This window comes from Candoia aspera, chromosome 4 (assembly GCF_035149785.1).
Source record: "Candoia aspera isolate rCanAsp1 chromosome 4, rCanAsp1.hap2, whole genome shotgun sequence".
NCBI classification, from domain to species: Eukaryota; Metazoa; Chordata; class Lepidosauria; order Squamata; family Boidae; genus Candoia; species Candoia aspera.
Window position 1 is genome coordinate 31,618,516 of NC_086156.1, and position 21,909 is coordinate 31,640,424.

General features: G+C 39.9%; 1 long non-coding RNA gene across 2 annotated transcripts in view; it reads left to right on the forward strand.

Moving 5' to 3' along the window:
• LOC134497803 (uncharacterized) overlaps positions 1 to 16,159 on the forward strand; it is a 55,916-nt gene extending 39,757 nt beyond the window's left edge. For both annotated transcript variants that reach the window (XR_010067949.1, XR_010067948.1), the window contains one exon: positions 16,080 to 16,159. This is a non-coding gene — a long non-coding RNA (uncharacterized LOC134497803). The remainder of the gene's footprint in view (positions 1 to 16,079) is intronic.
• Positions 16,160 to 21,909: the final 5,750 nt, after the last annotated feature.

Genomic DNA, 21,909 nt, shown 5'->3' on the forward strand with positions numbered 1-21,909 from the left:
ATGGACAACTGATCCTGTAAATATGACAGAGCTATTGAGGGAGGGAAAGAGGAAAAGATCACTTGGAAACATCAAATTCACCTGAGTAGGCACTTGAACATTTATCACTAAACATTTGGGACACCTGCTGCATGAAATATAACAAAACTATCTGTTTGTTCATTTATCGGAAACATACAGTAAAAGTCTTTGGAGGGGAAACTATATGTTGAGGTAACGGAGGTAATCAGAAATGGATGGGGGATCCCTTTCATTAATGTTATTGTGTGGGTGGTGTCAAATGATATAGTATTTTGTCTGGACCAGTATTTTACTAACATTTTAACAGAACTAATTGCAAGACTGAACCAGAGTACATGCAGATCACATCCCAATATCCAAGGAACATTTCTTCCCAAGGGTGTCTGCCAGGGATGGGGATGAAAAGTTGAGAAGTGGCTGTGACTGTGCAATTGAAGCCCCACTCCTTTCTTACATTTGATTATGCAGTCATAGATAGCCAGTCATCCTGACGTTTTTGACCCCTGCAGACACCCTGCTTCTTCCCATACCATCTGCCCATCTCTTCAGATCTTCTGATGATCTTAAGAACTCTAGAACTGCCACCTTCCTTGTCAGAAGAATATGATTTAGCTGCAGAAGAGACCACCTCAGCTTTGGCCTGTGCTCTCTAAAGCATTATGCCTCAGACTTAATTTACAGGCCTTTCAGCATGTTGAGACATATTTAATTAAACCAACATTTTAAATTCTACAACATCTCTACCTGCTTCAAAAGCTGCCTTTTATTACACCTGTTGTTTCTGTTTTCTAAGGAATGAAATCATCTTCTGATTTGCATTGTCACACACTACTCCACAGTTTATAGACATCTCTGAATGAAGGAATGAAGGAATGAAGGAATGAATAAATAATTCTACTTTTTTTCTGTTGTAAAAACAAGAAAGAAAAGTAAGTTTATTAAACCTCTGCTAGTTTTAACACACCCATTTTCCTTCCTTTGAAAGAGAATCATCATCATCATCATCATCATCATCATCATCATCATCATCATCATCATCTAAAATGTTGAGTACTGTCTTTTCTGCTCATTAATTGCACTAACATAGACTATCTCCCTGAAGCTCTTAGAGATAAATTTAAAAGAAAAAAGTGCCCCCCTCAGCTGCAAAAAAACTTTTCTGCCTCTCATCCATGGTAAGGAAGAAGTTAGAAAAAACATTGCAGCTGTATGAGCAACATTATGAGACCAACCCTTCATCCTTCTTTCCCAACATACAGTAAATTATCAGTGAACAGGGCTGGGTGATTCCATACTAATACCTAGTTTTACACTACCTTTGCTTCAGCAGCCAACTGCTGGAAAGCTTGTATTTGAATTTTTTCCTTGCAAATTGTTTCTGACAAATTCAATTACAAATGTACATATGCTGCTTCCCTATGCAGTGGTACAAATCTATAATTTTTAACAACTGTGGAAGGAGAATGCTGAACTACATAGACCTGTGATCTGATCCAATATGGTTCTTTTTCTCTTCTTGAATTCTTAAAAATGTAAACAGCTTCTTCAATGCATGATTTTTTTCAGGGGGTTTTGCCTGCTATCATCAAAATATTATACTGAATACTGGGGTCGATGAATTGTATTCTAAATGTTACAGGCCCGGCATTTGCCAGTTCTGCCATGGCACAGAAATATACATCTGAAGCTTGAATATTTATAACCCTCATGATTTTTATAAAGTATCCTTCCAGAACTATAATCAAATGATAGGTCATCTCTCTGCCCTTAGAAGTACCCTATAATTTGACCTTGAGTTTGCTGGCATCTCATGTAACAGTCATGATGCTCCATGAGCCTTGGATACACATCTATTGTACTTCTGTGACAATGGTAAAATCTGGATTTATGAATTTTAATGTATAGTTGATAGACATAAACTTTAATTTGATGGTGGCTTGTGGCAGATCCCACATAAAAATCATGAAGATTTATTTTGTATTTACTAAGTGCAATTACATTCTTGCCCATTTCTGGTTAGCCATATCCCCACAGCACCCATTTCATGGTTGGCCACGTCCCTATGGCAAACCAGCGTCAGAAAGGCTTCATTTGCATAATAGGATGGAATGAGGGGGAAAAATCCTAGGCCTTGTTACTTGGGTTATGAAGTAGCCTTTTCAACGTGTTAAATGTAGTCTTTGTTTTAGAATACTGTGTTTGGGAAGTATGGAATGTGGCTTGGCTCTCTAGAGAGGGATCTGTCTTAAAAAGACTGAAACTACCTCATCATAATTACTAATTCAATCCTGAAGGCTACAAAGCATTATTTTTATGGTGACTGAGTGGTTTTTCCCAATTATTGGTTGAAATTACTGGTTACTGAAAGAAAGTACTAGGTCAGCCAGCAAAAGCAAGCACTGATGACGTAGGCTACAATCCTCTGTACGCAGTTACCTCGGAGTAAGCCAACTATGTAAAATGGACTTCTTTCAGATAAGGCGCACGTGTGCCAGATTCTGCAGTTAAGATATTTTCATAACCTTCCCATACTGTACATATGTACAATGGAAGTGATGATGTGGACATTCTGAAAAAGCAGATAAGTCCCCAGAAAGGAAAATATCTAGCTCTTCTACAAAGGCTGTGCCAGTCTACAACACCAATAACCTTCTCTCATTCTCTCAGCCGCCAAAAACTGACAAAGAAATATACGACTTTCTGAGCAGAGTTGAAAGGATAGCACTTGCTGGACACCATCAAGTCCAGCAGTTATGGCTGACAACCTTGTTGCCTTGAAGAGAAGTTTGTATAAAGGGAAATGAAATAAATACCATGATGAATGCAAAATTGTGCCAAGCCTTAAGAGACTTTTCACCACCTTTCTGTCAGGGCACACTTACAAGACTGGAGAAAGCCAATTACATCAAGGCCACATGTTTTTCTAATAATTGAAACCTAATTTCTGATTGCCCTGGGGAAACTATTCATCTTTAATTGTAACATGACGCTTGTATTCAGGAATAAAACAAACCCAATTGTTAGAAGATGGGGAAAAATTGAGCTTTTACTAAAAAACCAGGAAAAGGGAGGAAAAAAGGATGGGAGAAAAGGAACTTGGCACATTGATTATCTGTTCTTTCCCAAAATATTAATATGGAAAACTTTTCTCTAAGGAATATGGAACTGTATGGGCTTCCGGTGGGAATGGCAGACTGAACAGCTGTGCCCACTAATCAGTGGGCAGAGCTGACAATGTGGTAACTTTTTTCAGGTTCAGGCAGGCTATTCTGATGTCCAGAAATGTTCTCCAGCTCAAAGAGAATACCTGGAATCATCCCATCTGTCCTCCAGACAGCTGCTTGCAGCCAGAAGATTGCAAACAGCATTTTTCTTTTGACTAGTAAGAGCCAGCTAGGAGATGGAGATTTCATCACTTTCCAAGCCATGCTGTAGCCTTAAAGGGACACTAAGACTGGCCACCCCATTTCTAAATCACCAATTTGTATTTTTTTAAAGTATATGTAGCCCAAGAGAGGCTTTCTACAGCGAGAAGAAGCTGGTTCTCTTGGTGCTTAACATTATTTTTGGGATTATTATTTTTTTAAAAAAATTCTTTTAAGTTTTGGATTTCATTTTCCTTCCAAAGGAAATTCCAAAGATTGAGAGCAAACAATTGTCTTCCTGTTATTATTTTTGTATTAAATTTGAAGATATTAGCATTTTCCTACACATTGAATCGGCTGTTTTAAACTTTCAGTTTTCTGCTTCTACTTTCCCTGGAGAACTGTCTGCATATCTCACTTTCACTTATGTAAATACATTCTGAAATCCTTTCATATCTTTGACTTTTGATGGTTAAGCTCCTAGGGGGTGCCATAATCTACTGCTTGAGACATGGAGGATTTTAAATAGACTTTCTCTGACTTCCAACAAGATTTTAAACAGATTCTGTCATGAGTACTGATGGCGAGCAGGAGGGGGCCTCTATCCAGGGGGGAAAATGCATGCGTAGTACTGAGGAATTAAGCAGCCATTCAAAGAGACACAGATCAGACCCGCCTTAGCTTTTGGGGTTTATCTGTCTGGGTTTTCCCACGCTTCTTCAGTTTGTTAGGATTTTTGGTCTTATGTAGCAGTAATAAACACTAGAGACTTACTCCTCATCTCAGCGTGATTCCTGACTGTTAGGACATCAATCCTAACAAACTCTTACTCCCATTGAAAGAGGGAGGAACAAAGAAAAATAAAGGAGAGACATTTGGAAAATGTCTTTGGAAAACCAGGAAATTTGGCAAGCCATCCAACAATTGGCAGCAGCCCTGCAACAACACCATCAACAAGTAGATCTCCAGATCAACATATTACAAGCAGCCATGCTACAGCAGATACAACAACCAGCTCCGATTAACCCACAACCGGTGCCAGCAGCAGCAGCAGCAGCAGCAGCAGCAGCTCCGCCAGTAGTCTTGAGATCCCAGGGCAGTCTACCAGAGAAGTTTGGAGGAGAAGCAGGACAGTTGAGAACCTTTCTCACACAGTGCACAATGTTTTTCGACAGCAGACCAGCCGAGTTTCCCACAGACCGAACCAGAGTCACCTTCATTTTAAGTCTGCTAAAGGGCCCAGCAGCCAAATGGGTTATTCCCATGGTGGAGAACAACAACCCAATTCTCAACGACTACCAGAATTTTCTGGCAGGGTTCCGAGCACACTTTGACGACCCGATCAGAGAGGTCACTGCCAGCCGGGAAATTCGGAACCTCAAGCAAGGCAACAAGAGAGAGGGAATCTACATTGCTGATTTCAAGCTGTTAGCAGGAGATTTGGACTGGAATGAGAGTGCCTTGAAAGACCAATTCAAACAGGGGCTGGATGAAGAAATTAAAAATGAACTAGTGCGCCAGGGAACACCAGCTACCCTAGAAGGTTTATGTCAACTGTCTGTGGTCATAGACGCCAGGCTAGAAGAGCTCAGACAGATGCAGCTGGTGAGAAACAGGGGCCTCAGAGCGCTTCCAGGATTTCCAGCTCTCTCCGCAGCATCTCCTTACTCAGGACCAGAGGAGCCGATGCAGATCGGGGCGAGCAGGAGGCTTATTTCTGAGGCTGAGAGACAGAGAAGGAGAGAGAGAGCCCTCTGTTTCTACTGCAGGGTCCAGGGGCACATGGTGAGAGCTTGCCCAGCAAGAAGCCAAGCAAATTCTGTAAAAGCCCCAGGGCAAGCAGCAGAACCAAGAGCCACCTCCACCTCGACTTCCAACCAGGGAAACTCCATTGGTCTCCCTCCACAGAGCTCAGCAGGGAGACCATCAATCAATTAAGAAGGGCTCATTCTGAGGATTCCAAGCAATTCTTTTACTACTTACCAGTCATAATGAACATAAACCCAGAGCACCAGGTCAAGCTGGAGGCCCTCATGGATTCCGGAGCTTCCACAAATTTTATTGATGTACAGACTGTACAAGACTTCAACATCCTGACCAAAGAATTGCCACGTCCCATAGAAGTGGAGAACATTGACAACCAGCCCCTCAAGGCAGGGCTGATTAGAAGGTTCACAGAACCTTTGCAACTAACAACGGGACACCACACTGAGTAGATCCAACTTTATGTTACGGCATCACTTATTGTGCCTATAGTCCTGGGCACACCTTGGCTGAAGATCCACAACCCATTGTTGAACTGGACTATGGCAGCAATCTCCTTCCCAGCTAAGGAATGCCAGCACCACAAGATTCAAGCCACTCTCCTCTCTCCAGCAACGAACGAAGCCATGGAAGCAGGGGGGGTCCAGTTGCCAGCCAAGTATGCAGATTTTGCAGACGTTTTCAGCAAACAAGAGGCCACAGCACTACCCGCCCATAGGGACTGTGATTGCACCATTGAGTTGATACCAGGAGCCAAGATTCCAGCAAGGAAACAATATCCCATGTCCCCCAAGGAACTAGCCACCTTAAAGGATTACTTGGATTCTAATCTCCAAAAGGGTTTCATCTGACCATCTACTTCCCCAGCGTCTGCTCCTACCTTCTTCGTACCAAAGAAGCCTGACCCGTTGGCACCAGCAAACCAGAGGCACCCATGAGAGTGGTTCACGATTTCAGTTCCCTCAATAAACTCATGATAAAAGAAAATTATCCCTTGCCGCTAATATCTGATCTGCTGGATCACTTACAGAAAGCACACATTTTTACTAGGTTGGACCTCAGGAATGCATACAATCTGATCCGGATGAAAGGGGCATGAATATCTGACTGCCTTCGATACCAGGTTTGGTAAATTTGAGTACCTTGTTTTGCCCTTTGGCTTGTCTAATGCAGGAGCCATATTTTCCCGATTTATGAATCAAATTTTCTCTGATTTACTAGATAAGTATCTAGTCATTTATCTAGATGACATATTAATATTCTCTGAGGATGCTACAACTCATGTAACCCATGTACGTAATGTCTTACAAAGACTGAGAGAGAACAAGCTGTTCGCCAAGCTAGAGAAATGTGCCTTCGATTTAACTGAATTACATTTCCTGGGCTATAAAATATCAACAGAAGGCATATCCATGGATCCTTCAAAGGTCCAGGCAATTCTCTCTTGGCAACCCCCCCGAAATGTGAAAGATGTACAAAGGTTCCTGTTGTTGTTTATTCGTTTAGTCGCTTCCGACTCTTCGTGACTTCATGGACCAGCCCACGCCAGAGCTTCCTGTCGGTTGTCAACACCCCCAGCTCCCCCAGGGACGAGTCCATCACCTCTAGAATATCATCCATCCATCTTGCCCTTGGTCGGCCCCTCTTCCTTTTGCCTTCCACTCTCCCTAGCATCAGCATCTTCTCCAGGGTGTCCTGTCTTCTCATGATGTGGCCAAAGTATTTCAGTTTTGCCTTTAATATCATTCCCTCAAGTGAGCAGTCTGGCTTTATTTCCTGGAGGATGGACTGGTTGGATCTTCTTGCAGTCCAAGGCACTCTCAGAATTTTCCTCCAACACCACAGTTCAAAAGCATCGATCTTCCTTCGCTCAGCCTTCCTTATGGTCCAGCTCTCGCAGCCATATGTTACTACAGGGAACACCATTGCTTTAACTATGCAGGCCTTTGTTGTCAGTGTGATGTCTCTGCTCTTAACTATTTTATCGAGATTTGTCATTGCTCTTCTTCCAAGGATTAAGCGTCTTCTGATTTCCTGACTGCAGTCAGCATCTGCAGTAATCTTTGCACCTAGGAATACAAAGTCTTTCACTGCTTCTACGTTTTCTCCCTCTATTTGCCAGTTATCAATCAAGCTGGTTGCCATAATCTTGGTTTTTTTGAGGTTTAGCTGCAAACCAGCTTTTGCACTTTCTTCTTTCACCTTCATCATAAGGCTCCTCAGTTCCTCTTCACTTTCAGCCATCAAAGTGGTATCATCTGCATATCTGAGATTGTTAATGTTTCTTCCAGAGATTTTAACTCCAGCCTTGGATTCCTCAAGGCCAGCTTGTCGCATGATGTGTTCTGCATACAAGTTGAATAGGTAGGGTGAGAGTATACAGCCCTGCCGTACTCCTTTCCCAATCTTAAACCAGTCTGTTGTTCCGTGGTCTGTTCTTACTGTTGCTACTTGGTCGTTATACAGATTCTTCAGGAGGCATACAAGATGACTTGGTATCCCCATACCACTAAGAACTTGCCACAATTTGTTATGGTCCACACAGTCAAAGGCTTTAGAATAGTCAATAAAACAGAAATAGATGTTTTTCTGAAACTCCCTGGCTTTTTCCATTATCCAGCGGATATTGGCAATTTGGTCTCTAGTTCCTCTGCCTTTTCTAAACCCAGCTTGTACGTCTGGCAATTCTCGCTCCATGAACTGCTGAAGTCTACCTTGCAGGATCTTGAGCATTACCTTACTGGCATGTGAAATGAGTGCCACTGTTCGATAGTTTGAACATTCTTTAGTGTTTCCCTTTTTTGGTATGGGGATATAAGTTGATTTTTTCCAGTCTGATGGCCATTCTTGTGTTTTCCAAATTTGCTGGCATATAGCATGCATTACCTTGACAGCATCATCTTGCAAGATTTTGAACAGTTCAGCTGGGATGCCGTCGTCTCCTGTTGCCTTGTTATTAGCAATGCTTCTTAAGGCCCACTCAACCTCACTCTTCAGGATGTCTGGCTCTAGCTCACCAACCACACTGTCAAAGCTATCCCCGATATTGTTATCCTTCCTATACAGGTTTTCTGTATATTCTTGCCACCTTTTCTTGATCTCTTCTTCTTCTGTTAGGTCCTTGCCATCTTTGTTTTTGATCATACCCATTTTTGCCTGGAATTTACCTCCAATGTTTCTAATTTTCTGGAAGAGGTCTCTTGTCCTTCCTATTCTATTGTCTTCTTCCACTTCCGCGCATTGCTTGTTTAAAAATAATTCCTTATCTCTTCTGGCTAACCTCTGGAATTTTGCATTTAATTGGGCATATCTCCCCCTATCACTGTTGCCTTTTGCTTTCCTTCTTTCTTGGGCTACTTCTAGTGTCTCAGCAGACAGCCATTTTGCCTTCTTGGTTTTCTCTTTCTTTGGGATGTATTTTGTTGCCGCCTCCTGAACAATGCTGCCAACTTCTGTCCAGAGTTCTTCCGGGACCCTATCTACTAAGTCCAGTCCCTTAAATCGATTCTTCACCTCCACTGCATATTCCTTAGGAATATTAGTGAGCTCATATCTAGCTGATCTGTGGGTTTTCCCTAATCTCTTTAGTCTGATCCTAAATTGTGCAAGAAGTTCGTGATCTGAACTACAGTCAGCTCCAGGCCTTGTTTTTACCGACTGTACAGATGTCCGCCACCTTTGGCTGCAAAGGATGTAATCAATCTGATTTCGGTGTTGTCCATCTGGTGAAGTCCATGTATAAAGCCATCTCTTAGGTTGTTGGAAGAGAGTGTTTGTTATGCAGAGTGAATTGTCTTGGCAAAATTCTATCAGCCTATGCCCTGCTTCGTATTGTTCTCCCAGGCCATACTTACCTGTAATTCGAGGTGTCATTTGACTGCCCACCTTAGCATTCTAGTCTCCTGTGATAAAAATAACATCTCTTTTAGCCGTGTTGTCCAGTAGGTGCTGCAGATCCTCATAGAACTGCTCTACTTCAGCTTCTTCAGCATTTGTGGTTGGGGCGTATATTTGGATCACTGTGATGTTAGATGGCTTGCCCTGAATTCGAATTGAGATCATTCTATCATTTTTTGGGTTGTATCCAAGCACTGCTTTAGCCACTTTACTATTAATTATGAAGGCTACTCCATTTCTTCTGTGGTCCTCTTGTCCGCAGTAGTAGATCTGGTGGTCATTTGATGTGAAGTGGCCCATTCCAGTCCATTTCAGTTCACTGACACCCAGAATGTCTATCTTTAATCTTGACATCTCACCAATAACCACATCCAATTTGCCCTGGCTCATAGATCTTACATTCCAGGTTCCGATGGTGTGTTGATCCTTAGAACATCGGATTCGCCGTTCACCACCAGCACCGTCAGCCGCTAGCTGTCCTTTCAGCTTTGAGCTAGCTGCGTCATCACGTCTGGGGCTAGTTGAGCTCATCCTCTGTTCCTCCCCAGTAGCATTTTGACCATCTTCCGACCTGGGGGTCTCATCTTCCGATGGTATACCGACATATCTCTGGTTGTACTGATCCATTTAGTTTTCACGGCAAGAATACTGAGGTGGGTTGCCATTACCTTCCCCAGGGATCGCATTTAGTCTGACCTCTCTGTCATGACCTTCCCGTCTTGGGTGGCCCTTCACAGTTTAGCTCATGGCATCATTGAGGTGCTCAAGCTCCAGCACCACGACAAGGTAACGATCCTTTGCTGAAGACAAAGGTTCCTAGGGTTCTGCAATTTTTACAGGAGGTTCATAAAAAAATTTAGTGACAGGGCTAAACCCCTCACACAGCTTTTGAAGAAAGGATCAAAATTCATTTGGGGGGAGAGGGAGCAAGCAGCCTTCTAAGAATTTAAGCAACTCTTTGCATCCCAGCCGCTGTTAAAGCACCCTGATCCCACGAAGCAATTCATAACGCATTCAGATGCTTCCAATATTGCCATTGGGGTGGTGTTATTGCAATATACAAACAAAACCAAGAATACATTGCTTCCTTGTGCCTTTTTTTCACACATGCTCTCACCAGCAGAGAGAAACTATGATGTTTTTAACAAGGAGTTGCTAGCAATTAAAGCAGCATTCCAAGAGTGGAGGCACTGGCTAGAAGGTGCAGCCTTTCCTGTGAAAGTTTGCACTGATCACAAGAATTTACAGCTTCTACAAAACACCAGATCCCTCACCCCACGCCAAATCAGATGGAGACAGTTTTTCTCCCGTTTCAATTTTGTTATTTCTTATGTTCCCGGGGCACAGAACTGTTTGGCAGATGCCCTGTCTCGATCCATTCAGGCAACCCCCGCCACTCACCAGGAGGTACAGGCTACTATATTACAACCTCACAACTTTGATCAGTCTATGAGGGGGAACCAGACAGAGATTTTAGCAGCAGACAGACAAGCAGAGGACCTATTTACAAGAGTCAGAGCTCAGCAGCAACAGGACCTGTATGCCAGGGCCAGGATGGATGACCTCCAGAGGGACCCGCAAGACACTGCCTCCCCATTCAATGTGGAGGCAGGAATCCTCTGGCATAGCGGGCGATTATACATTCCCCCCTCATTGAGGGAAGAAGTACTGAGACTTTGCCATGACCATCAAACGGCAGGCCACAGAGGTGTTTTCAACCTCTCCATAGAGCTCTGAGAGACTACTGGTGGCCTAAGATGACTGCAGACATAAAGGGCTACATTGCTTCTTCTCATACCTGTAGATGAGCCAAGCCTCTCCCAGGAAGCCCACAGGACTTTTGCAACCCCTACCCACCCCCAGTAGGCCTTGGGATACTATCTCCATGGATTTCATCACTGATTTACCCCCGGTCCAGGGGCTGACTTCCATACTAGTGGTGGTGGACCTTTTCACTAAAATGGCGCATTTTATTCCTTGCAAGGGCCTCCTATCTGCGCAAGCCACAGTGCAGTTGTTCATGGACCATGTTTTTAGGTATAGAGGCATGGTAAATCACTTGGTGAGTGACAGAGGCCCTCAGTTCACTTCCAGGTTCTGGAGGGCGCTTTTCCAGTCATTAGGGGTCCAGATCCACCTATCATCATTGCATCATCTGGCTAGTAATGGGCAAGCTGAGAAAATTAACCAATGGTTACAGCAGTATCTCAGGTGTTACACCACTTATCAGCAAGACAATTGCTCCCCATGGCAGAATTTACCTATAACAACTCAGTGCAATCCTCGACCAAGATGTCCCCTTTCCAGGCACTCTACGGGGTTAACCCTCAGGTGTTGCTCACCTCCTCCCAGCAGGGAGCTGTTCCAGCCGTGGCTGATTTTCTTAAAGAGCAACAAGCTACACAGGAGTTGTTAAAGGAGCAGCTGAACAGGCCAAAGAGTGCTTACAAGAGAGCTGCAGATGCTCACAGACAAGAGGGGCCAGCGATTGTGGTAGGAGACAAAGTGTGGCTCTCTACCAAGTTTTTGACCTCTACCAGGCCCTCCAAGAAGTTGGACTCTAAGTTTGTGGGCCCTTTCACTGTGGCACAGCAGATAAATCCAGTGGCTTATTGCTTAAAGCTGCCAGCATCCATGAAAATTCATCCAGTCTTTCACAGAGACTTGCTAGCCAAAGACCCTCCCCCAAGTACCTTGCAATCGCAAACGCCCCCCCCCCCACCTCCAGTAATTGTGGAGGGGAAGGAGGAATGCGAAGTCAAGGAAATTCTGGACTCTAGGAGGAGGGGAAGGGGCATCCAATATTTAATACACTGGAAAGGGTACCCTGAGGAAGAGCGCACGTGGGAGAATGCCAGAGATGTGCATGCACCAACGCTGGTTCATCGATTCCATCAGCTTTTCCCTCACAAACCCAAACCTCGCACTCTACCAGAGATTCCTCACTTGGCTGAGCAAGCAGAGGAATCCCAAGCAGAGGAGTTCGTAAGTTTGCAGTTTCCACCCCCGCCTGCAGCCTTGACACCAGCACCAGAGGAGGGGGGAGAGCCACAGCCCTCCACCTCAGGCTTGCATTTCCCAGGGGGGAGGGGGGATGACTCTTCTAATTATCTAGCTATTTTCCAGCAGCAGCCACCTGGGCCAGAAGCATTATCAGACCTGGAGAGCAGCACTGATTCATCCTTGGAGGAGTTTACTTTTGAAGAATTTCCATCGTTGCCCAGTTCCCGTGGGAGCTTAGAAGGAGACATGGACTCTTATCAAACCTCTGGAAGGGAGGGGGCTGAAATGGAATGTGAATCTGGAGGGGAGGGTAATGTCATGAGTACTGATGGCGAGCAGGAGGGGGCCCCTATCCAGGGGGGAAAACGCATGTGTAGTACTGAGGAATTAAGCAGCCATTCAAAGAGACACAGATCAGACCCGCCTTAACTTTCGGGGTTTATCTGTCTGGGTTTTTCCCACGCTTCTTCAGTTTGTTAGGATTTTTGGTCTTATGTAGCAGTAATAAACACTAGAGACCTACTCCTCGTCTCAGCGTGATTCCTGACTGTTAGGATAGATTCTTTCTGATTCCTACCAAGTTTTTATGCAAGGCATTCAGGACATTGTGGAATATAGAGGTCTAAAATGTACCATCAGGTTGGGGATGTGGTGGATGAGGAATTTAAGAGCAATAGAAAGGTTTTTTTTAAGACTGAGATTGGGATTTTTATCAAGGTGCTGGATGAAGATTGGATAGTAGAATTGGAGAAATCTGAGAGAGAGAGTGATCTGCATGCCATAAGTAAAATCGATCTCCTGGTGGAATGCCATGAAAAGAACCTGGAATCTTTGAGGGGGGCAGTTGGGCTGATTGATTCTTTCAAGAGGAAAGCTCTGTGCCCATTGTGAGGATATGTAACTGCTCTGGTTTATTTTGAAGTAGGATGAGGGTTGAAGAATGTTCATCTGGTTTGCTTTAAGGATTCAATTGATGCTATTTGCCTTTAAAGATCTGGATTTACTGTTTTGAATTGGCTTTGTTTTTGTGGTTTATTAAGATTAAAATTATTAAAACTGTTGTATTAGGGTTAAAGAATATTTATTTGGTTTGCTTTAAGGATTTGGTTGATGTTATTCCCTTTTAAAGAAATTGAATTACTGTTTTGAATTGTCTTTGCTTTTTGGGTTTATTAAGATTGGGATTATTAAAATTGTTGTCCCATTAAGTATAATAGCAGACAACTTATGTGCTTTTTAATTTGATTCTTATTATAGTAGACAGAAATGTATAGAATAGTGGTAAGAAGGGAATAATTAAATATGTTTTATCTTTTGGAAGGGAGAAAGATGTTTCTTCTTCCCCTTTGAAAGGTTTTTTTCATTTTAATATAAGGGGGAGGAGTAACTGTACTTAGTGATTTTTATTATGTGTTAAAGTGGAATGACTTATAGAAATAATGTGGTGTTTTGGTTTAATATAGAGTAAGAAATTGATTAGGAAATTTTGTATATCCTTGCTGTTAAAAGTCAGAAGCCACATCTTTTTGTAAATTTAAAAATTTACAAAATTCTGCACTTTTTTAGCTTTTTTTCTTTCTTTGTAGTTTTATGTGGTTTTTGTAGTTTTTATTTTTCTCTTGAAACCTAATAAAATTTACTATAAAAAAAGAATGTGGGACTATATGATGAGTCTTTATGAAAACTATTTCTTGAGCAGATATCTAAATAGAATAGTGGATTATAACTATTTTAAGTAAGTGAACAATGTTTTGTTGGTGTTCCTTTTCAGCATGGTGTGCATTAAACAAACCAATCTCTGAAGCAAAATGACTAAATAGTAAGAGCATTCGGTACATCCCATAGAACAGCTGAAACAACATCTAGAAACCAATATGTAATTCACAAGCTAGGCTAGTTACTGATGGTTCTTGTAAAACAGCTTCTTATTTTACTTTACTTTAGAATGAACACATTACCAAATGAAAATTCCATATTTTGATCTCAGTTCAATTATCTTTATGAAGATGGGTTGAATACTTGGCAAGAGCAGAGGAGTCAGAGGACTGGATTCTGGAAGGTAAATTGTATAAATCCTGGCAAAAATAAGAATAAATGATTTAATCTATTGCCATATATTTATGGGTGATATATGACTATTGACCCAATGCATATGTCTGGTTGGAAATTTCTTTGCACTCAGTTTGGCACTGAAATAGTGAATGGGGATCCAAGGAAATGATCCCAAATAAATTTCCATATGTGTTATATGTGAATAGCAAGGACTGGGGACACCTAGTAGTCATTGTGCTTCAAGAAGATGGAAAAAGAACACTATTTCAAAATGGAAAACAACTGTTCTAAATAAATACTAGGAGGCTTAATGATGCCTCCTTATGCAAATAGTCTGATCCAAATTGGAACATTCAATTTATACACTTTTACTTTACTCTGACCATTAAACACAACAATGTAACTACCACATTCAGTTCATTCTACATTCCAAATAATAAATTTCACTGAATGCAAAATTTTGGAAAATAAATCACATTTAATAAAATACGTCTTGGTTCTGATAAAAAAAACTAGTGAATTGTGTTGTTATATTAATGTTTAGCCAGAATATACCTTCAAATTTAACAAGCTAATAGATAGAAACAATGGGTATTGGATGCCAAATAAACATTAAATAGCAAATTGCATTTTACTCATATGTAAAATAACCTTACTTCAGTGTAAAATGTGGAATGGATTTTGTCCATTGCATCCAAATTCTGCTAAACTGAGATCTGGTAAATTGAAGATTTAATATATTTTCAAAGTACATATTCATTTATCATGCAGATTTCTTTTTGAAAAAATGCTGATTAATATGGAAACAGGGCACAACAGGCTTATGAATGAATACTTGCAGGCTCATCATAAATTTGGAAAAGACCTGCTCATTCCAACATGTGAATCATACAACCATCCTGTGCACACATAGACATTTTCCAACCTGCTGCTTCTCAATTAATGTTCATTATCTGTGCTGATGATCCTTATAATGATTGATTATCAAAATCAAACTTTTTCCTCATGATTTATGGACTCCTTCTACCTAAGTCTTTTTTTTCAGAGTATCTTAGATATAATCCTAAATTCATTTATTAAGAAGTAAATCCGGCTAAATTCAATGCAATTTCAGTATCAACATGCTTAGGATACAGCTGTTAATATTCTTGCTCCTAAAGCTCCTAAACATTCAGTAGCATGTTTTCTCAATAGCAAGTTATGACTAAAAAGTGGTCAAAGCCTCCAAGAATGAAATAAATTTCATAGCATCCAAATATGAACAAGCAAACAGACTCTGGTAGTGGGAACACATAAAGAAGAGAGGAGTATGATCAGGTTGTTCTGGTAAATTCTGTGTATGGGAAGGTATGAGAACTGAGAGCTGATGATTGTGGGTGATGGAATAATTGCTTCTTGCTGAGTAAGCAGAGACTAAGTGGAATATAAGGCAGTCCGATTCCCAGCAACAACCTCACAAAGCCATCTGGGATTGCTAACAGGAATTTGTCTGCTGATTCCTTAGAGAAATTTAATGGGGAGTCTCTAACAAATTTGTTACCTGGCTAACTAGAAGAAGAAATAAAAGCCTTCTACTGACAATGCCTTAAAAAACAATGTGAAAATCAACAGAGATGAACTTGTAGTATTGACCTATCTTGCTCATGGTAGTGTTTGTATTCCTGTCCAAAACAATGTAGCATATATTTGCAGCACATTTAAGCTTGCAGTGGTGCTAAAAATATTGGAGCAGCACTTAGATCTGGATGTGTTCAAATAAAGGCTACATAGCTGTTTATCATGAATACTTTAGATTTCTACATTGGTCAGAAGCTTAGACTTAATCTAACTCTATAACTGTATGATTTTTTAACATGGTGAAACAAAGAACTTAGCAATTAAACAAAATATAGCATGGGCATTACTTATCATTTAAAATGAGATATCCCATTTTTTCTTCATATTTTCTAATTATTATTTTCCTTGCTTCCTTTGCAGCTGTGCTTGCTATCACCCTTAGTCATACCATCCATCATCCAGCTACTGAAGCCAACTCCCTGCAACAAAGAGACACTTGTAAGTTTATATTGCTGCCATAAATTTTTGGACAATGAAAGTTCTTTGGGAAAAAAAAGAACTCTGTAACTCCTGGATATACTGCACAATCCAGATCATCAAATAACCTTCCTGCTGGGATTTGTGGAATGTTCCATCTTTAGTCAAAGCTGGAGACCTAATAAATTAATAATCCTATAGTGTATACTGTAAACATGAAAATCACTGGGTCAGTATAAGAACTCCATCTACTGAAGGGAAGAGAGCTATTTTTCCCCTTCAGAATCATACAGGTAAAATTTTCCAAGTTCCTATAGTAAAAGAAAATATTAATTGGAGGCATTGTATAAAATGTATTATTTTTCAAGTGGCCTTTGGGGCTTACAATATTTGATGAAATCAAGTTCTGAAAGAACAGTTTGTATATTCAGACATCTCAGACAATGGCTACTTTTACATCTCAGTTCATGAATTCCTTTAGTTTGGTTCTTTTGTGTTCTTAGTTTGAATATGACCATCTGATAATTCATTGCTTTAGACTTGTCCAAGAGCACTAATGGCAAGAAGGCATTTATTTTAAGAAAGTTAAAGGATTGAAAATTTCTCTATCAGTACTATGAGCTCTGTAAGCCAGTGAAACATCTTAGGCATCAGATATCAACACTTCTACTTTTCTTAGTTTGAATGATACATAAATCAGGATTCATTGATTCAAACATCATTGCTTACAATCCAATTGGCTGTTGTACAGTATCTTGGTTTAGTGGACCTTGGTTTAGCAGACTTTGAATATAATAGACATGTCAATTGAATTAATATTTTTCTCCATTAAATTGAAAGTTTGGCCATTAATCTGAGAATTCACAGCAATTACTGTATGTAAAATACACAATCATGCGAATTTATGCTTTAAATTCTGAAAGACCATTTGAGCACCCTGTTCCTCGAATGGTCTTTTAAATCAAAGTTTTATTGTTTGTGTTTTAACAAAACTGGTTACAAAAGTAACACTTAAATCATAGACACAGATTCTTGTAGCTCAGTAATACATTTATTCAGTGAAGAACTCTGTGAACTTTTATGTATAAGGTTTATTTGATAAACATTAAGCAACAGAAGAATATAAAAACAGCAATTTGTTCAAACAGCAATAGAACAGCTGGTCAATAATAGCTTCAACAGAACTTGTATTTGTGACAGGGAAAAAGAATAAGAGAATTCTGTTGTCTAGCTATCAAGCAAACATTTCAACTGTCTTCTTCTGTTTCCAGTCGTTGCACATGAGAACATCTATTTTCCATTTTTGCACTGTATTATTATTAATAATATCATCATCATAATTGTATTGTATTGATATTGTAATTTTAATTATATTGAAGTTTAATATTTTTATTCTGGCTCCACCTACTTATAGGCATGAAGTCTCCAGCATGCCACTCAAAGGATTAGTGTGCTGCTCAGACAACAAAAAAGTCCTTCTCAGAGATTAATTCATACTTCAATTTATGCAGAGTCCCATGAATAGTAATGCTTGTTAGTATAGATCCAAGTGAAGATAATTGGTTTTGTTGATTATGTGTCATTAAGTTACTATTGATTCTCAGCAATGATACAGCTGAAATTAAGATCATAAACATGAGTTAATAGTGTTTATTTTGATCTTCCAGGTCACAGATGACCTATTTGATTGTCTCAGGACTTCTTCATGTGAACTCAGAAGTACATCCCACTGAATTCAGTGGGAGAATCTCAACTTAAGTGAGCTTCGGATGGCAGCCCTAACGTTCTTTGAGTGCCATGGTATAACCCATGGAAAATAACCACACTATACTTTTGCAGTTATAAGCATTTCTGCAATTCTAATCTTTAAGTTTTCCATTCTGATCGATAATAGCCACTTTGTAAACTCTGATTATGAGGTGCAACATTTTAGGCTGCCAAAGCCTAAATAAATGTCCCTGTACATTTTAGCAGACGTCATTTCATCAGATGGTACAATTACTGATTTACAGTCAGTAGTCACAAATGTTATTGATATATATGTTACTCAGATATTCTACTGGGGGAGAACAAGTCCACAACCACTTTTCTAGGCCTATACCTGCCCTAGAGTACACACTCTAGCAAGCTTCACAAAATACAGTAATAATGTTTTTGTAAACCGCCCAGAGTCCTCCTTTGGGGGGAGAGATGGGTGGTAATAAAAATTTGATTAAACAAATAAATAAGCAAGCTAGCTAGCTAGCTAGGAATTTGAGATCATATTAACTCCATGGCTATAACAACAGTTGGAAGAATAATATTTTCTTCCATGTATGTATGCAAAAATTCAAAGAAGGTGTTAAACTAGTGAACTTTGTTTCTTAACATGCTGTCTTCTCTAGTAATACTATAGAAGGCATAAATCATAGTCTGCAGTCTCCCAATGATGGTATATAAAGAGCACCTTATAGCATGATAGGGATATTTATTGTCCACAATGTGTTCAATTTCATTTTCAGTTGTTAAGTTTCCTCTGCAGTAATTAGCCTGAGAGACAGTGACTGAACCAAGAATATTCTTCCTTATGTATGTATAGTATTCTTCTGTATGTATGTATATCCCAGCTGCCATCACTCCTCCCAGTCAGTTAGCTCACCTTTGCCTGAGAGTGGAACACAACTTTGAATGTCTTGCTCAGTCATGTGGCAGCCATTTTTCTAGTTCTCCACACTGTTCAGGAGGACTGAAAAGCTGACATTACCTTCCCAGTTTCTCCTGTCTTGGCCCCCATAGCACAACTGGGCACAGAGACGCAGTGAGCAGGTTTTGAAAGGTCACCTTCATGTCATGTGCAGCTAGGGAAGCTGGGAGCTGAAGCTGAGATGACTACTGATATGAAGTGACTAGAGAAGTCCCATTTTTGTGAAACCTGTTTAAGGACATTGTCTCAGTCATGGATGTTAAATGGAGGAGTTAACTCTCCAGTAAGTATTTTACATTACATAGAGAAAGTTAGCATTAAACAAGAACCTCTTTGGGCCTCTTTATAGCTAAATCTAAACTTCTCTGCATTAATTGGCCATGTCAATTAACACAGCTTTGGAGCATGTGTATCTTATCCTCTCATGAGTCAGTGAAGCGTGTCATGTGGACAGGGTGAGTGAATGTCATGGGTTATTCATAATTTGAACCCTGGTCTTTCCAGGCATTGTACCACCTCCATTACTCTAGTACTATTTCATGAGGGCCTCAATTTCTATGCTGAAGTAGGTAGTTGAGATAGGCATTGATCTAGAAACCAAGATATTAATTTGGACTAAAACGTAGGTTTGAAAATAAAATAAAAATCAACCAACTAATCTTTGAATCTTGGCAGGGAAATTTTACTTAGAAATATTGTATTTCAAAGAACCAGCCTTGACATTATTTACAGCCAACTTGCTGCTCAACAGTCCAAAATAAATTTGCAAAAGCATGAGAAAAAGGTGTGGCTGCTGGGCTGTACTGATGTGATCAAAGTAGGTCAAGCAATAGGAGGAAGATCGAGAGATGGCTGAAGGCATCTGCGAAAGGGAAGGAGGAATACAGGGGTTAAAATTTGGTTTATAAATTGTTTTGAGTTGAAAAAGGAAAAAGAAAAATTATGCTGTAAAATATCATTTTTCAAAATATAGCATTTCAAAGGGAAATGTGTTTTAGTTTTAGGAAATTGTATTTGGTAGTTGCAGCACCCAAAGAATGTTAGCAATGAAGCTGCTTGAGTAGTTTTAAAAAATGGGCTTCATGTTATCAGTTGCAGTCCAATTCAGTTTAAATTGGTTATATTTTCAGTAGAATAATTAAAACCTTAATAGTTTACTATGAAAAGATATATTTATAATAATCAACTAGAATTGTGCACAGCAGAAAATCCTAGGAGCAACTAGCTTCATCCTGGCTCTTAAATGAAAGGATGCATATTTTAAAGCAAAAAGAAAGAAAGTGCTCTTTAAAAATATTTTTATGAGGCAAGGATTAAACTAATCGGTGCCGAGGGTAGTTCACAGAACTCAAGAAAGAAGGCTAAATTCACCGACAAAAGCTGTTCTCATTTCCTCAAGTCAAATAAATTTTTTTCATTGACATCATTAACAGAGTGTATCTTAAAGGGTCAAAGGATGTCTTAGTGACCGCAGCTAGCAAAAAGGCTGCATAAAAGAAAAAAACATTAGGGGCATTTCCAGCCCAAATTAAACATCTATGCATATTCATTTGGAATAAGCTCTATTATATTTATACATTTTATCTTCCCAAAATTAAGACGGTTACTTTAGAACTGATTTGTTTCAAGGGAAGGGATTATGTATGCATTTAATTCTTCAGTTGAAATCAATGGAACTTAAAAGTCCTTCATTTTAGATGAGCTGTGTCCTTATTCTCAATCTATTCACAGATACAAGAAGAACAATCTGTAATTATCCTATGAATATGCTGGAGTTTATTGTTGACCTGATGCTGTCCATTTCTGGAAAGTTATTGCACATTCCATAATAAAACATTATAGATTGCTTTATTACCTTTAGGAATTCAGCTGTGCTAGTAAATTATAGTTTAAGAATGCTTGCCATAGTTTAAGAATGCTTGCCAGCATATTTTTCGCATCATGGTGACTGAAAATAGACCTGTGTGCTCCTGATTCAGTTCTAACAATTTAAAATATTGGAATTTGTCTTTTTAAGTAGTTTAGCTACAAACAAGATCTGTTCATATATATTTTTAAATGGCAGTGATTGTCTGGTTCAGTAAACCACTGTTCTGTAAAACCAACGTTTGGAGCCAGAGTTTGATTTCTTACATTTTATGATTTAGCATGACATAAAATAATTGGTGTGGTCATTTAAAATAAAATTATTAATTGGCAGTGGTGGACAAAGAAATACAGAGCAATGAGTAGAATGACTAACATAATATTGAAACAATGATTCGTTATAAAAATTTGACATCCACAGTTAACAAAACTATGCAACTATTAAATAAATAGATCAGTGTTTCTCAACCTTGGTAACTTTAAGACATGTGGACTTGTGGACCCTTGCTGGCTGGGGAATTCTGGGAGTTGGAGTCCACAGTCTTAAAGTTGCCAACGTTGAGAAACACTGAAGTAGAACCTCAAAGCTGAATAGCACATTTGACATTAAATATATCCCTTATGCAAGTCTACATTATACACTTTGGGATATTTGTTGTCTTTGGGACAAACTGCAATTGACTCACAATGACAAGGTGAAATAAAGGAGTCCAGAACTAGTAAGAGCTATTTCTAAAGTTGTAAGATTCCCAAACTGCCATCTACAGAGGTCCATCAGATGATCCAGAATGCTTTTAAGTTTCTAGAACAAAATCCCTCCACCCTCCCTGCATTCACTGCCAGTTAGCTGTCTAATAACTGCTTGCTGACACTGAGGTGATCTATGTTTTACAGGCAAATCCTCTGATGTCACATAACTCCTCCAGGATGATGTCGCACAACTTCAGTTTCCATAACAAGATCACTCTATATAGAGTTTGCAGATTAGTGGCTGTATCAGACATTTTGCTTATTGCTATCTGGAGCCCATGAGAAAGCATTGCTGCAAGGGAGGGATAGGCTATTGCAATATCTCCCATTCTCAGTCTACCTGCTTTCAGTAAAACGATAGGTCAGTTACTGTTTCTACTGCTTCCTGTTTACATCAATATTTTTTGTTTCTTGAGTTTATTTTTCCTGTCCCATATGCTGGGTTGTTGTTACTGATTCAAAAAATTAATCTGT